The sequence below is a fragment of the Podarcis bocagei genome, assembly GCF_964188305.1.
Source record: "Podarcis bocagei genome assembly, chromosome: 8".
NCBI classification, from domain to species: Eukaryota; Metazoa; Chordata; class Lepidosauria; order Squamata; family Lacertidae; genus Podarcis; species Podarcis bocagei.
Genome location: NC_138133.1, coordinates 68,037,764 through 68,054,449, shown reverse-complemented (window position 1 = coordinate 68,054,449; position 16,686 = coordinate 68,037,764). Strand labels below are relative to the sequence as shown.

Here is a 16,686-nt window from a genome sequence, read left to right as displayed (position 1 = left end):
AGGCATGTCAGTAAGTTCATTTAAATTGTTGCCACTCATCCCAGCCAAGATAAGGTAAATTTATTCCATATTTTATATTTTTGTTGTTAATTCTTTGATTAGGGGTTTGTAGTTTAGTATTTCTAATTTTGCCAAGTGTTTCTGTACAACCTCATACACGTCCCTTAAAAAGCTAAGAGTGGTTTATAAGTAGCTCTCAAAGCCACCTCCAAATACTGATCAGGGCCATAGGTGATTAGCTTTAACAATGCTACAGCATCAGCTGTTCTCAGAGCATGTGCTGGTATTTTCACAAATTCCTCCATTTACTGGATACATCAGCAAAACAAACTGAAACGAATTTAGCAATCTGACAGCAGGTCCCCACGTTATATCCACATGTTAGGTGTGAACTAACTTTCCCATGTCGGTTAGATATTATTCAGTCTAATTAATTGGACCATACCATACATTTAAAGCAAATGACTTCCCCCAAAGAATTATGGGAACTGTAAATTACCTCTCGTGCAGCTACTGTTCCCAGCACCTTAACAAATTCTTTGGGAGAAGTCATGTACTTTAAATGTTTGCTGTGTAAGGTAAAGGTAAAGGATCCCTGGGCGGTTACGTCCCGTCAAAGGCGACTATGGGGTTGTGGTGCTCACCTCACTTCAGGCCGAGGGACCCGGTGTTTGTCCGCAGACAGATTTCTGGGTCATGTGGCCAGCATGACTAAACCACTTCTGGCACAACAGAACACCGTGACGAAAGCCAGAGCACCCAGAAATGCCATTTAGCTTCCTGCTGCAATGGTACCTATTTATCTACTTGTGCTGGTGTGCTTTCGAATTGCGAGGAGGAGTGTTATTGGGTTGTTGTTTTTATTTTGATAATGTATTTTATGGTTTTATATTTTGATTTTATTCTGTGAACCGCCCTGAGACCTCGATGTATAGGGCAGTATATTATTATTATTATTATTATTATTATTATTATTATTATTATTAATAGGTTGGCAGAAACTGGGACAGAGCAATGGGAGCTCACCACGGTTGTGGGGATTTGAACCACCGACCTTCCGAATGGCGAGCCCAAGAGGCTCAGTGGCTTCAATTCAGAAGCAGCATGTAAGTTGCTGTTTTTAAACCTGGGGGTAGATACTATAGTTCACTTTGAGGTCTTCTCTCTCTCTTTTTATTAGCTAAGAGGTTAGATAATGCAGAGCTGTCATTCAAGGATTTCCCCCCCTTCCCCCTTTCCTTTTAAATCTTCAAAATCTTCAGGCTAAACCTGCACCAGTGAATAGAATACTATAATACAACCTATTTATATGCCTGTCATACAAAGACAAATCTATTCCAAGGGAAATGGATTTGAGCATTTGGAAGGAACGATAAATAGATTGACCAAAGGGGGGGGGGAGATACCAAGTAAGCCTTACCACCCCATGCTAAATAGTAATAATAATATGAAAACAATTTTTAGGTGAAACTCTCAGAAATGAAAACTGTAGAGGATCTAATGTTGAAAAATAATTTCTTGGAAATGTCTATAAGGAATTGGTTTTAAATCATGAATAAAATGTCAACTTGCATTTCTAACAAGAATAACTCAAGGGAGATTTATTCTCTTTTGTCAAGATGAATTACGGGTGTATAAATTGCCCTAGATCCTTGTGTAGAAGTGCATTATAGTCTAATTCTCTGAATAGTGCGTATAACTGAATTACAGCCAGGGTGTGTGTGTGTGTGTGTGTGTGTGTGTGTATTGTATATAGTGTTGCCATTGTATCTTCCTCATTTTGTTCAAGCCCTCCAGATATGTAACTCTCCTGGTTAGTCACAGAAGTCAGATGACATTACGTTCATAGAACTACTGTAGTGTCAGGTCTCTGTTATTAATTTACCAAATTCTTTGGAGCTTCATTGATGCAACCTCATTGTCTTGCAGCCTAAATCTACCAACCTCAGGGCAACCAACTAAAATCAATTGCAACAATGACTCTACTGCAAGCTGCTTCAAGTCTGCAGCTATAGTTCCTAATGGGTTTGAACTGAAAAATTGGAAGTTGGAAAAGCTAAGCCCAGTTCCCAGCTCATCAGCTAGTGAGTGGAGTATTCAATCTTGCTGGAGTCTGCTACTTTAGTGTGCTCCCTGCGGGGGAACATGCTGTTGAAGAAGACCTCTGCAGGCTTCCATCCAATGCCCTATCCCTTGACAGCCCTGTATTGCTCTGAGTGTCCTGACCTGACCTAGGGCAATTCAGGGCTGTCTAAACCAGATTTGGCCCAAGCCTGGATCCTCCCCAAATAAGAGTGAATCTGGTACACAGCCCTACTCTTTACTACTACCATCACCACCACCATTAATACTAAGGTACCACACTAGAAGGGCTTTGTGGACTATTGTACATTGTTGTTGTTGTTTAGTCATTTAGTCGTGTCCAACTCTTTGTGACCCCATGGACCAGAGCACACCAGGCACTTCTGTCTTCCACTGCCTCCTGCAGTTTGGTCAAACTCATGTTTGTAGCTTCGAGAACACTGTCCAACCATTTTGTCCTCTGTCGTCCCCTTCTTCTTGTGCCCTCCATCTTTCCCAACACCAGGGTATTTTCCAGGGAGTCTTCTCTTCTCATGAGGTGGCCAAAATACTGGAGCCTCAGCTTCAGGATCTGTCCTTCCAGTGAGCACTCAGGGCTGATTTCCTTAAGAATGGATAGGTTTGATCTTCTTGCAGTCCATGGGACTCTCAAGAGTCTCCTCCAGCACCATAATTCAAAAGCATCAATTCGTTGGCGATCAGCCTACATTGTTACTACCATGGAATAAGCAAGAAGGTGTGTGTGTACCCAATGTGCACCACACATGTGCTAACAATATGTCCTTGTGCATCATGTTCTGCATAAGTTTTCAACCCTTACACCGAGTCCCACTTTTCACTGTAAAATGGATGTTTTCATCACATAAGTGTTCATGGCTGGTTGTGCTTTGTTCTGAAAACAGTGGGACACATTAGTCATGACCTGTCATTGATTTCAATAGGTGCAACTAACTTAGGCATTAACAGTCCAAAATGGAATGTCCCTCTTCTGAGACACTATTCTTCCAGTTCTGGGAACCCTTGACAATGGGTGGTGATTGCCATCACACCCCACTTGTGAGCTTCCCAGGAACATGTGGTTGGCCATATTATTGTAGATGCAGTGCTAGACTAGACAGAAACTAGTTAGGCAATTCTATTCTTACAAAGAAGCAGAAACTAGCAGATTAGTTTGTACTGCTTAATGCTATGAATTGAACATTGATTGTGAGGGAACTGAATTTAGTTCAAGTGTGAAGTTCAAAATATGCATTAGATTCATTCTGGGGTCTAATAAGCCCCATGATAATAACAATAACTTAACTGTGCAAACAAGTAATTAGAACAAACATTTCCGAGTGCCTTGGTGACCTAGTCACAACCATAAAATATGAGGCTCAAGCTTAAATTATATTAGTTGATTTCAATCTTGCTACTAATTGCAGCTCTTGTTGACATAGACAATTCTACTGTGATTCTGGCCTTTTGTCTTGCAGCTTTACAATAGCTCATAAATATCTTTGGGGCGCACTTATTATCTCTTTGAAATTATTTTCACCCGTGCAATTTTAGGTTAATTAGTTGAATTCATGCTTATAAATTTGTAAAGCAAAATATGTTTGACCCAATCTGTTTTGATGATTTATAAGCCTTAATTTATTTTTAGTTAGATGGCTGAACATATTGAATCCAATGGCATCAGCCTGTATATTCTTCATGTAAACAAAGTGTATACATTGAGTGTTGGGGTCAGGAACTGCCAAGACTCTAGCTGGGAGCATTGGTGTTTTATGCAGCTGCCTCATGTGGTGGGCCAATGAATTGCACTTTTACCTAGTATCTTCATGCCTTAGGGCCACATCTGTCAACCCTACTTGTATGCCTTCTTCCAGCAACTCCTGCAGCCAAGCTGGTGCCAGATGTATTGCTCTGTTTTCCTTTGGACCATATCAGCTGAGAGAAGGGCTGTGTCGTCTGGGCAACCCAAGGCCTCCATACACACTGCCCAGGCTTGTGCCTTGAGGAGGTCACTTCTGTGTTGCTAATGCAGTGGTTTGACTTCACCCCAGAGGTGCACTCCATTGTCTCTCCAGAAAGACAGATGCCAGAAAGAACCTTGACTGCTAGTGACTCTGCAGGGTTTAAGGTAGGGAAAGGACCCAGTCCTACTTGGAGACACCGGGGATTGAACCTGGGACCTTTGACCTTTGAACCTGTGTTCAAAACAAACACTTGACCTCTGAGCCATGGCCCTTCCGCAATAAGTGATGGCAGCAAAATCTGATTCCTGCTATTATTGGAGGTAAGGTCCTCAGAGCATTGCCCATATTCAAGGAAATGGAGTCTGGTTTAACGGGGTTATATGTATGTGATAGCAACATGAACCTTGAAAGGTTTCCCATGGTTGACTCATATATAACCTGGATTTAGAATCCCTTCTGTCGGGCTCTTTGTTAACAGGGAGTAGCTAACAGCAGATAGAAATTGAGAAAGTAATGACCCTTATTGTTGGCATGAAACTTATCTTTTCTATTATGTTATTTCCTTCTGAGGGGGGCCTCATTTGGCACCATCATTGCTTGCCTTCAGGTAAGAAATACAACCAACCCTTGCTTTTTTCAAAGGGGCACTGATAACTACTGCCTATGTTGTATAATGCTGCCGGGTCTCTGCTGTTGCTATGTTGCAACTTTTTAATGCTTTCCCTTGCTGTTTAAATGTGCATTCTGATTTTATTTTTATTAGCCATTCTGGGGTTCCTTAGGGCTTTAAAAATGCATTCAAGGATATACATATGAGAAAAGAGATCATCGTACATAGATAGTACGAAAATACATAAAAAGAACAAACTATTAACCAATAAATGGATACAATATATTAACTACTGGTAAACTGCTAACTAAGGCTGCGAATAACATTCGTAGTACTAGCAATATTTTCAAATAAGCACTCTCCCTCTGATATTTGCTATTGGGAAACATCTTGAATATCTCCCATCCTGATGTGCTTGCACTTGAAAGAAATTGACTTTCTTATGGTTTGAAACATTCAAAATAATTTAAATGGTCATTTAGAGATTTGCTTTTCAAACTTCCTGTCCTCAGAGAATAGCTGCAATGCTATACATGCATACCTCTAAACTCCTGCTTCTGGATAAACAAGCATAGGCAAATGAGTGCTGCAGAGGAATCTATTAAGTGTTCTGTGGTGTGCCATTGCCTATCAGTGTTCATCGCGCACCAACCAGACTTTGCCATTCCTAGAGGATTCTGCTAAGAGTTCTGCGGTGCACCACCGCTGATAAGTCTACAGACTTCGTGATTGTCACACATAGATCGAGAATGTAAACAGCCCCTGGTACAGTTCATTGCAGGGGGAAGTCGATAGCAGTAGCCCTCTTTGTGGAAAGATTGCTCATTGTCACCAATCTGATAGAAATGTAACTTCCTGCATGTACTGCTCTACAAAGAAGTTATAAAGAACAATCACTTCAGTTAGTATATTTCGCTTGCCGATCAGAAGGTTGGTGGTTCGAATCCCCACGACGGGGTGAGCTCCTGCCAACCTAGCAGTTCGAAAGCACGTCAAAGTGGAAGTAGATAAATAGTTGCCGCTCTGTCGGGAAGGTAAACGGTGTTTCCATGCGCTACTCTGGTTTCTCCAGAAGCGGCTTAGTCATGCTGGCCACATGAACCGGAAGCTGTACACCGGCTCCCTCGGCCAGTAAAGCGAGTTGAGCGCCGCAACACCAGAGTCATCTGCGACTGGAACTTATAGTCAGGGGTCCCTTTACCTTTACCTTTAAGGAGGAGTAAGAAGCCAACAGATCCTGTGAGTAGGGTTTGAAAACGGGTGATATAGGGATGGTCTACAATTGGGTTTTCTACATTCCTAACTCAGAATTAAATTAGGAATTTAAGTGCCATATCTTTTTGCTCAGGCTCTCCCTTACTCATAAAATTGGACCCTGTTTTACATGTTTAAATCCTCTGGATTTCTGTTTCATTAACTTTTATTCACTTTTATATGTTTTCATATTGCTGTTTAGTTTGCTTTAGGTGGTGTTTCTGTTTTAATGATATGTTGTTTGCTTCTTAAACTGCATGCCACTTAGGGATGTTTGAAATTTTAAACTGTTCACAATTGCTTTGAAATAAATAAATAAGTTTGGATACAGTTTATTGTTTTTTATTAATCTTAAAGTGATTTCACAATACAGCAAAAGCCATATATAAAACGATAGCGTATATATAAAAGCAATTACATATATAGGAAATTGAGACGATTTGCATGAATCCAGTTACTGACTGGGGTGATAAAATTCCACTTTAGAAGGCTTGTTAATGCCAAAATAGCCTTCGAGTTGGTTTGCAAAGTATAAAAGAAACAGTTTCATGAACATTAAGATATAAAACATCCATAATTAAAATCTGCAATAAAACAATATAATTAAAACAATGCAGTCACTAACAGGAGACTTGTGTTGAGAGATCAAAGAGATGCCTATGTAAACAGGCATGTCTTCAAAAGATGATGGGATGCCAATACAGATGGAGGCTGTCACATATCACATATCAGCAGGACAGTGAATTCCATAACACTGGCCCTACCAGTGAAAAATCTTGCCTCGCTTGACCATAAGCCAATAATATGGGGCAGGGGAGCTAATGGCAACACCACACCACCCAGGCTTAGAGATGGTGCCGCATTTGTATTGCAATTCTTCTCATCTTCAGGTCAGGTCACAAGGCTTCCGCTGGAAGAAAAATGCACGCAATTCCTGCAAAAATGCAGGTAGCGGACGTAGGATTCCAAAAAGGTACTTGCACAGAGCTTTCGGCCCAGAGATATGCATATTACATCACAAATTTAAGAAAATGCAATAATAATAATAATTTGTGTCATTTGCAAAAGGCAAGCAGAAAACCGAGAAAGATTATTCATTGTGGAAGGCCTTTTCCCAACACAGCTCTCAGCAGGCAGACAGAATAATCGCACGGATTCTAATGTCTCGATACTGAAGAGAGCCATTTAGTACATATTTTATGCTGCTTGCTTCAGTGCCAGATATCTGGTAATGTAACTAAAATGGACTTTTAACTGCCAGCGGAAGATCTCCTTTCAGGACTTTGGTTTCCTTGGGGAGGAAAAGAGAAAGCGTATTCAGTCGCACACAATTAATGTTCTGCTCCCTGGCACTGTAATTCTCTCCCCTTTTCTCGAGTTTAGCGGGGGTCTTCTCGGCAGGATTTACATAGTTTGGTGCTCTTGGGATACTAGATATAGTGCTCTAATTCTCTTTGTCTGGAAGAATAGATGTGTGAGCTTAAGTGAGAGGGGAAGAAGGCAATGAATAAGAGGGAGTGGGAGAAAGAGGACCAGTAAGAAAACAGATGGTGGAGAATAGTCAACACAATAAAGGGAGAGAGAAGGAACAATGTTACACAATACACATAGTGGTTGTGTGTACAGTGGTGTTTCTTGTAGCAGTGTAGACAGTTTATAACACAAGAATATATGATGACTATGGGATCTGTAGCCCCAAATGTCTAGGGGACACAAGGTTGATGAAGGCTGCATTAAGGCCATTTTCCTAAGCTATGATACTACTTGGGAGCCCTCAAGACTGGTGTGTGTGTGTGTGTGTGGCGATCACACACAGGGCCCCTGGACGTTTGACGGTCTATTGACCCTGTGCCGCCACTGCGATTGCTTTTTCCGCTGCCACCACCCTGTATCTCACGGGGACACACGGAGTCCAGTCAGTTGTTAACATAAACAAATAATCAAGTTTATTTTTAAATGCAGGAACAAGCTTATGGTTTCAGTTAATTTTTCTCTTGTCAGTTTCTTATTCTTAGTTCCTAACAACTCCAAACTGATTATTCCAACTATCTATCTGACTCCACCTAACAATTCCTCTCACTCTCTCACAATACAACTCTACCAACCCACACCTAAACATCCCTCTTCCTTCTTCAACTCCCAAACCTCAACTCTCAACTCCCAAACCTCAACTGACTTTCAAAATCTCCCACTCTAACTTTTATTCCCCCCTTGCATTCTCACTGACCAATCCCATCACACCCATTTTAACCCTTTCCTTATGACCCATCCTAGGAGGCAAACGCCACAGTGCGTTTATTATGCAACATGTCACCAATGCAATATAATAGTGGATGATTCCTACTGGACAGTCCACACACGGTTCTGCCTTTTTGGTTGTTCTGTGATGCCTCCCTAATACTCTCACATTATTGCAATCTAGAGGGGCACTCCTCACTAGAGTGCAACAAAAGCGGGACAAAAAATAAGCTGGAACATTTGCGGTCTGAACAGTGTCAGGATTTCAGCGGGAAGTTACAGGGCATGCACTGATTGGAAAAGAGGCAGCTACAAATGGTATTAAGAGTGTGGTTGTGTATGGGTTGGCATCTATCTGTCTCAGGAGACAATGGAGGGGTGTGCCTTTAGAGGTGAGGTTAAGCTGTTGGAATGGTTGCACCACCAGCTGTGGCTGTAGAGATGTTTTGTTGCAGCTGGGGAGGATGAAGGTGTCCGGTTGTGCTGCTGCAGATGCACCAGGGTGTTTCTTCTCTCTGCGCTTCTCCCAGCAGTCATTCCTCCTCTGGTCACTGCTACGGAAGCATGACCTGACTGTCTGTCTCCAGGTGCTGTGGTTGTCTGCAAGGGATTTCCACACGGCAGTGTTGATGATGCCATCCTTCTTGTCATGTTTGCAGAAATCTTTGCTACACAGAGTTAGTCTGCCAATTGGCCCGGTGCCGGAAGTCAGTTTCCCATAGATCATGTCCTGCCATCTTCCATTCTGTGGACGTAATGAAGCCAGCATAGATGTTGCTGGGACAGGAGCGTGAACATGCAGGGACTATGGACTTGGGATAGCACTTCTTTGTTTGGGTGTATAAGCACCCTGATACCATCATGAGCACCAACGGTCATGAATGCACAATAAAAAGGACATCTGGAGAGCCTTGGTCATTCAGTGAAACTGAAAGGAACGAATGGTAAATGATGGTAAATGCTTATCTTCTCAAATACCCACTTAGACATATTATTTCTAAATCCATGCACAGGGTAGGTGTAACATTTTTATATGCAAATGTACCTTTGTGATTATGTATGCTGCTTGTTGAATAGAGAAATATATGGAAGGTTTTTCTTCTTCTTCTTCCAAAGATGCATCTAGTTATTTATTTATCACCAGGCTTAAAATTTTCGCCGAAAAGCATTCCAAAAGAATGCGCACCCTGCTCTCCTCAGAACACAGGCATTTTTGAATACGAACACGTCTGACTGAATTCAGCTTTGCTTTTTGAGTGGAGTGTGCACCCAGGGTGTGCGGTGCTCGCTTCGTAAATGCAGCAGCCTCCAAGAAGAAACAAATGCCTGAAGGAAACACTCGATTCTCGAGGACAAGGAAAGCATTTGAAGAAATGACAGTATCTTGATATTCTTTAAGCACAAATAGGAAGAAAAATAGAATATTCCAGGGGGCCAACTGGAGCAGTCCTATAGTGATGGCGGAGTGGGTCTGAGATGGAGCAAATGCCACATTGATAGCCATTTGACAGCAGTGCCAGCTTGGCCCCATGAGTGTGGGTGCCCGGGGCCATGGGTGCCATGCAGTGTGCATGGCCCTGGTGCCAAAATTTGTGGGTGCCTGGGCCCCTTCATGGGGAATTTTGTGGGTTCTTGGGCACCCAGGGCCCCAGGGCCCCAGCATCTATGCCCGTTGGCTCACTATAGTAAGTGAGGGAGGTGGGGAGCAGCTGTATTATTAATTTTCCTTTATCCTTCCCCTTCCTATTGAAGGGAATTTACTACGCCAACTCCAGGGCTGGTTTAAGTCCAGAGCCATTTTGGGGGCATACTGAGAAGAACATGGAAGCTTGGGGTCCTGCACCTGCACAGCCTGCCCTCACACCTCCCCAATACCCCGTTTCTGCCACCACCAGAAGGCACTGATTACCATTCTGACATGTGGTCATCACATGTGGTGATGTTTCTGTTCTACTGCAGGTCTGCTTTCATACCAAGGCACCCGAGCCCCAAAGATCCCAGGAACACAGTAAGTAACTCACACTGACACAGAATATTTGGTTTATGGGTTCAAATAGGCCACAACTTTTATCGGTTACAGATGTGAGCGGTTTGGCTTAGGTATTAGGGTGAAGCCAGGCTATATATTGACTCCTGTTCATCAGAGAGTCCCAGAAGGGTAAACCACCAATAGAGGGTACCTGATAACATACGTCAGATAGTGCCTCCCCTTGGGGTCCCCGTCGGGGCTGTGACATGGCCAAAGCCCACGCCCAGCCCTCAGATAGTATTCACACCCCGAATCCTTTTAACAGGATACCCTTACTGAGGAGAGGCAGGCAAGGCCACAACCTCCGCTCCGACCAAACAAATGCTTACCCAAAGCTTAACCTCACAAAAGTTGTGGCGATTGCTACTAGGTAGGCAAAAACCAGTCGGCCGGTGCCAATTTGCCAAGTGGAAAAAATCCCTACCCGGCCCCCACAACAAGGTGATTGACAACTGTCATAGCAAGGTCACATCAGAGCAACAATGGACTTCAGACAAAAACAACATAAGTTGCCTTGCTATTTGCTGTGGCAGAATTTTACACAACTAACTGTGTAACTAATTACACTGTTCTACACGATTCCTTACAGAGCAACAGAAACACAATGCAAATTGAGGGAGGGGAACAACCTTTGTGGACTTAGAACAACAGTGAATATTGATCGTCAGACCAGGCATGGAGCATGGGTGTTCCATGATATCTTCCTATTTTTGTCCCAGCTGTTCAATATGATGAGCTTAAGGGGCTTATGTATTATTTCTGTCTTTCCACTGTCTCTTAAATATTTCTAAATAAGTATCAGATGAGTCCTGTGTAGGTGAGCACACATTCTGCATGCAGGAGACCCTAGATCCAAACCCAGGTGTTTTGAGCAGAAAGATTCCTGCATTGCAGCAGGTTAGACTAGATGATCCTTGTGGTTCCTTCTAGCTCTACAATTCTATGTTTCTAAGATTCAGGTAGGGCTGGGATAAACCCTCCTGTCTAAATCCTTGGAGAGGTCCCTGCAAATCAGATTAGACAATACTGACAACACTGAGTTAAATGGACCAATTGCAGCTTTCTATGCTCAAACGCCAACTTGTGACATGAAATAATGCAGCAAGCTAGTATCCAGCATTGTGTCACAGTCTTCTGTATTCTAAGACAGGGATCTAGGCAGACAACCTGGCTAACCTATCCCAGTGATAGCCCCAGTTACAAAACAAGCTGCATGTAACAAACAGCAAATGCCAATTTAATTAGATTACCCATTTAAAGTAATTGAAAGCATGGTCTAAAAAGGCAATTGCAATCATGAGATACATTAGCAGCTGACCTTAGAATTTATGATGATGAATACTATCTTTGAGTACTGTAGAGCATCATTGTGATGCAATTAGGATGGCTCTGTTTTTCACCTGAATTAATCTCTGAGTATAAAGCGGATCCAAATTGAAATGCTTTTCACCATCTGCTGTCAAACACCCAATAAACATGAAAATCCCACAAAGCCTGGACCTCCCACCACTTTGCTGTGGCACATGGAGGAAACCGACTTAGCTGAAAGTTCACACTGCTTGAGAAAGTAAGTGTTCTTCAAAGCTGTGTTCATGGCCAAGTCTGGAGAAGATTGTTATGGTTGTGCAGCCCCACTGCACTGTTTTATATGTGAAAATAAAATCTCTGCATCTGAAATCTGTAAAATGAGTTTCTTTATTTATTTTTAATAAATGTTTTCTCACAAAGAGTGATTGAAGGCTAGGACAAAGAGTAAGGACAGAAGAACCACGCGAGACATCATAGCAGAACAAAAATGAAGTGAAATAGGAATTACAAGTCATGGGGAACAGTGGAACCCACTCTCTGAACACTTTGAAACAGATTGTCAGGATGCTGTCAGTGGATCCCGGCTGGTTGCCCAGGAAATTATAAAGACAAGGGAAAGTTTATTAAAGTCCTTTTTTATTTCAGTATTACAGAGAGAGGCTATATAACCCAGCCTCTTGGATAATGGCGTTGTCCTGTGTGAATCTCCACCCCCCTTCTTCCCCACTGCTGCTACTTGCTGTCTGTCTTTGAGCTCTTTGCTCTCCTACTTTTAAGGCTCGCCATTCCTCCTCTGCCCAGTGCCTGACTCAGATACAGCAGGTGCCTACTGGATTTAGAAAATCTACAAATCTATTTATAGTTAACTATTGTGGCATTTAAGAATAGCCTCTTGGACCAGACCAGTGGCCCATCTGGTCTAGCATCCTGACCAACCAGTATAGATGTCAACATTTTCCTTTTTTTAAGGGAAATTCCCTTATTCCGAATAGGATTCCTCGCAAGAAAAGGGAAAAGTTGACAGCTATGCCAACCAGATACCTGTGGGGAACCTGCAAGCAGGACCTCACATTCTATAGTTTCCAGTATCTGGTATGCACTTTTATTTTTTAATATATTTTATTATTAAGACTTTGAAAGGACAACAGCACTAGTAAACCGTAATACAATAACATTACACATGCTAAAGAAAGAAAAAAATCATCAATATGGCTTTGCAGAAAACCAAGGTAAGCACCAAACAGAGATTGAGGCATGAAATGAAAGGGAAGAACACCATCTTCTTAAGCAGGGTCGAATGAAGGGGACAACCAATGTGTGACTAATCAGTCAAACAGTATGACATATGTATTGCCAGATAAAGTCACCCTTCACTGGAATAAGTGGCTTCTTATGTTGTTTGTTTATGTGTGTCACAAGCACTGGTGCCAACTGGAGGGGGCTGGGATCCCTTGGCCCCCCCACAATAATTTTCTTTTGGGGGCACCCTCCAAGGTGAAAGGTTTATATAAGTTTTTAGTCAGTAGTACATTTGGTCATTTTCATTGCCTCGCCGCTTACGAAAGTCCAGGCTGTGCGAGTTCCTTGCAAAACGCAGGCTAATAACTGCATGTTTTATGTACCTGGTGGTAGGGGCCATCTTGTCAAAAAGAGGAAGCTTACACCATAGAGACCAACTAAGTTAGTTCTTGGTATGAGCTTTTGTGCGCATGCACACTTCTTCAGATACACTGAAACAGAAGTCACCAGACCCTTATATATAGTGAGAGGGTGGGGAGGGGTATTACTCAGAAGGGTGTTGGGAATGGGTGATTGGCTGATAGGTGTAGTAAACCTGTTGACGACTGTTAACGACTGCAATTGGTCTAACAGGAAAAAGCAAGGGGTGAGATGGCTAAAAATAGCTTTATCATGTATGATGAGATAAGAATCTTATGCACTTAACCAATCTGCTTTTACTTTAATCCGTAGGCATAATCAAAGCTGAAATATAATCAGAGTTGAAATATAATTGAATCACTTTGACCAGCATGAATAATATCTATTATCCATAGGGCTTAAAAGCACGTAACACAAATTGGAACTTAAAGCAAATAAAATCCTTAAAAAATACATTAAATTATATTTGTTTGTTTGTTTTTTAGAGCTGATAATAAAATATTGCTTAATATTCAATAAAAAGCCATCCTTGTTTCTTGTTATCATCTACAGCTCTTTAGCTGTGGAAAGTGCAAAATGCGAACTCTTAAGAAGTATAATAAAAAAAGCTGAATGAGAGATAGGAGGATGAGGAAAAAACCTGGTTGAAGAGGAGAATGTTGAAAATATGCTTTTAATTCTAAATGCATCTGGAAGCTGGAAAGCATAATACAAGCGGATTAGGAGATCCAAGTTGTTTGAATGGCTATGATTACCCTGTGGGGCTCTCTATAAAATTCCAGAGGAAAAGTTGAGGTAGATTGGTTGGCTTGTTTGACAAGAGCACAGCTGAGGTGAAGTGCTTCTCTAATCTTCCCTTTTTGACAGTTCATTACTCACCTCCACTTGCTGTACACACTATATGTGGCCGCCTTTGCAGGTTCTTGTTTAAACAGAAAGAGAGAGAGAGAGAGAGAGAGAGAGAGAGAGAGAGAGAGAGAGAGAGAGCCAGTGACACTCTCAATAGACCTCAGGGGGAAAAAATGTATTTATGATTCCATGCCACGATATCATCTTTATCACTTGGAGCGGGCCGCAGAGGGCAAGCACAGCATGAAGTCATGGAAATCTCTGAACTAAGTAGAACCAGATCTCCTTTCCAGCATATCAAAGCCCCCTGATTTCTTCCACAGCCCAACCCCATGCATGTTTATTCAGAATTAGCAGTGCAATCCTAAGCATGTTTACTCAGAAGTCTGAATGGGGCCCCCAATTTGAAGTGCTGTTTTTCACCTCCAAAGCTCTAAACCAGGGTTGCCAACCTGTTTTGGCAGTGGTGTAGCGTGGGTTGTCAGCACCCGGGGCAAGGCAAGTAATTTGCGCCCCCTAACCCGTGGATTTGCGTCCCCTAACCCTAACCCCCAGATGTTGTGCCCGGTGCGGCTGGCCCCCCTGCACCCCCCACGCTACGCCACTGTGTTTTGGGCCAGTGGGCACATCTGGAATTTTGATCAAGTGATGTGGGCGCCAGTCAGAAAATGGTTGCCGTAGGGCGCGTGGTATACTACAAAATGGCTGCCACTTCAGAAATAGAAGAAAAAGAGACAGGACCACAGCACAGCATGGACATGCCCCATCCCTATCACTTGGGGAAAGATGCCTATGTCAGCCATTGGGGGGGGGGCAATAAGTGCAGCTGAACATATTTCTGACATGCATCAGACTGGCTGTAAGCCTTCCTTTGCGGTCCAAACTGCTTACTTCCAAGCAAGCACGCTGGATTCCAGCCTAAGGTTTATTCCTACAGAAAGAGCAAATTATATATAGATAAAATTTCACACTTCAGTTGTCATCTAACCTGACAAACTGAGTTGCTGTCTTCTCCTCTGCTGCCCCCTCCTACCCACCACACGCAATCGCTGGGCTCCGCGATAGTTTTAAATATGCATATATTTTAAATGAATGGGAGCGCACAGATTAGAAGACTTTTATTTCTTCTGCTAGAGTGAGCAATTCTAATTCACGCTACGGCTTTATTGCACAATAACAGCAGGGAGCGTCTGGGCGAGCGTTTGTCATGAGGGCTTAGCACTGCGTATCGCAAATTAAAATGCACCCTAAGGATATCTGAATGCCCTTTGGAGTATAGCCCCAACAGCTATCTAAATAAGCGACCAAAAGCAGCTTGCCTTGCGGAGATGCTATGCTTGCTTCTTGGATGGTGAGTTGCTGTTGCCTACCAGAAGGGGAAGTTGGCACCAGATTGGCTCTGCCAGTGCATTGGTGTCGTGCCACCCTCCCCAACACCTCACCCTTCCACTCTTTGTTGTTGTTTAGTCGTTTAATCGTGTCCGACTCTTCATGACCCCATGGACCAGAGCACGCCAGGCACTCCTGTCTTCCACTGCTTCCCGCAGTTTGGTCAAACTCATGCTGGTAGCTTCGAGAACACTGTCCAACCATCTCGTCCTCTGCCGTCCCCTTCTCCTTGTGCCCTCCATCTTTCCCAACATCAGGGTCTTTTCCAGGGAGTCTTCTTTTCTCATGAGGTGGTCAAAGTATTGGAGCCTCAGCTTCAGGATCTGTCCTTCCAGTGAGCACTCAGGGTTGATTTCCTTCAGAATGGAGAGGTTTGATCTTCTTGCAGGACATGGGACTCTCAAGTGTCTCCTCCAGCACCATAATTCAAACGCATCAATTCTTCGGCGATCAGTCTTCTTTATGGTCCAGCTCTCACTTCCATACATAACTACTGGGAAAACCAAAGCTTTAACTATACAGGCATTTGTTGGCAAGCAGCAGCAAACCCACCTGCTGAGAAGCTGATGTAGTGGCTCTGTCCCACTAGCAACCCACTTCTGAAAATCACAATTCCCATGATGCCCTGAGGTATTTCTGAGATCTCCTACCAATGTCATGGCTTTTAGGATCTTTCTTCGTGTTTCTGGCACTGGGGAAATGAGCTTTCTCTCTTTCTTTGTAAGCGTAGTTTTCGTTACTGAAAACCGTGCGGGGGTGGGTGGGGTGGGGAACTTCCCTAGCAAAATAAATTGAAGAAGGGAGGACTACATTTTGAGGATTACCACCACAGGCACTATTCTCTTCCTCACGGCTGCCAGAGCCAGCACATAAACAAGGATCTTCCTGAAATGTCAAAAGTCTGCCTACCTACAATGCTGTAATGACACCAAGCTGTAAGTTAGAGGATGGTTCTGTTGCCAGGATTTCTTGCAATGGTCTGTAAACTCAGCCAGATTTCTCAAGTGAGGAAAGAATAGAGACAGCAGTGCATAAAATCACAGTGTAGCTAGCAGCTTCACAATATTATTAGAATACTGGAACAAATTCCCCAACCCCACCACAATATTGCAGAAACTAAAACAGTTCTTGGGGGTGGGGCAAGATGTAGGTATAAAAACACATAGCAGGGAATGAAACCACATGGGAATGAACTGATATAATGAACTATGTGGCAGAAATTTTAGTAGCACAATGCATGATAAAAGAATTGTTATCAAAATAGCTTTAACCTTCTTCCTTGGCAGCTCACATACAATATGCTAAAA

The 16,686-nt window shown here is 42.8% G+C and overlaps 1 protein-coding gene across 1 annotated transcript in view; it reads right to left on the bottom strand.

Moving 5' to 3' along the window:
- The window catches only part of LAPTM4B (lysosomal protein transmembrane 4 beta), a 135,091-nt gene extending 121,004 nt beyond the window's left edge, over nt 1-14,087 (bottom strand). The window contains exon 1 of the mRNA XM_081205145.1: nt 14,076-14,087. The gene's annotated coding sequence lies outside the window, so the exon portion shown is untranslated. The remainder of the gene's footprint in view (nt 1-14,075) is intronic.
- Nucleotides 14,088-16,686: the final 2,599 nt, after the last annotated feature.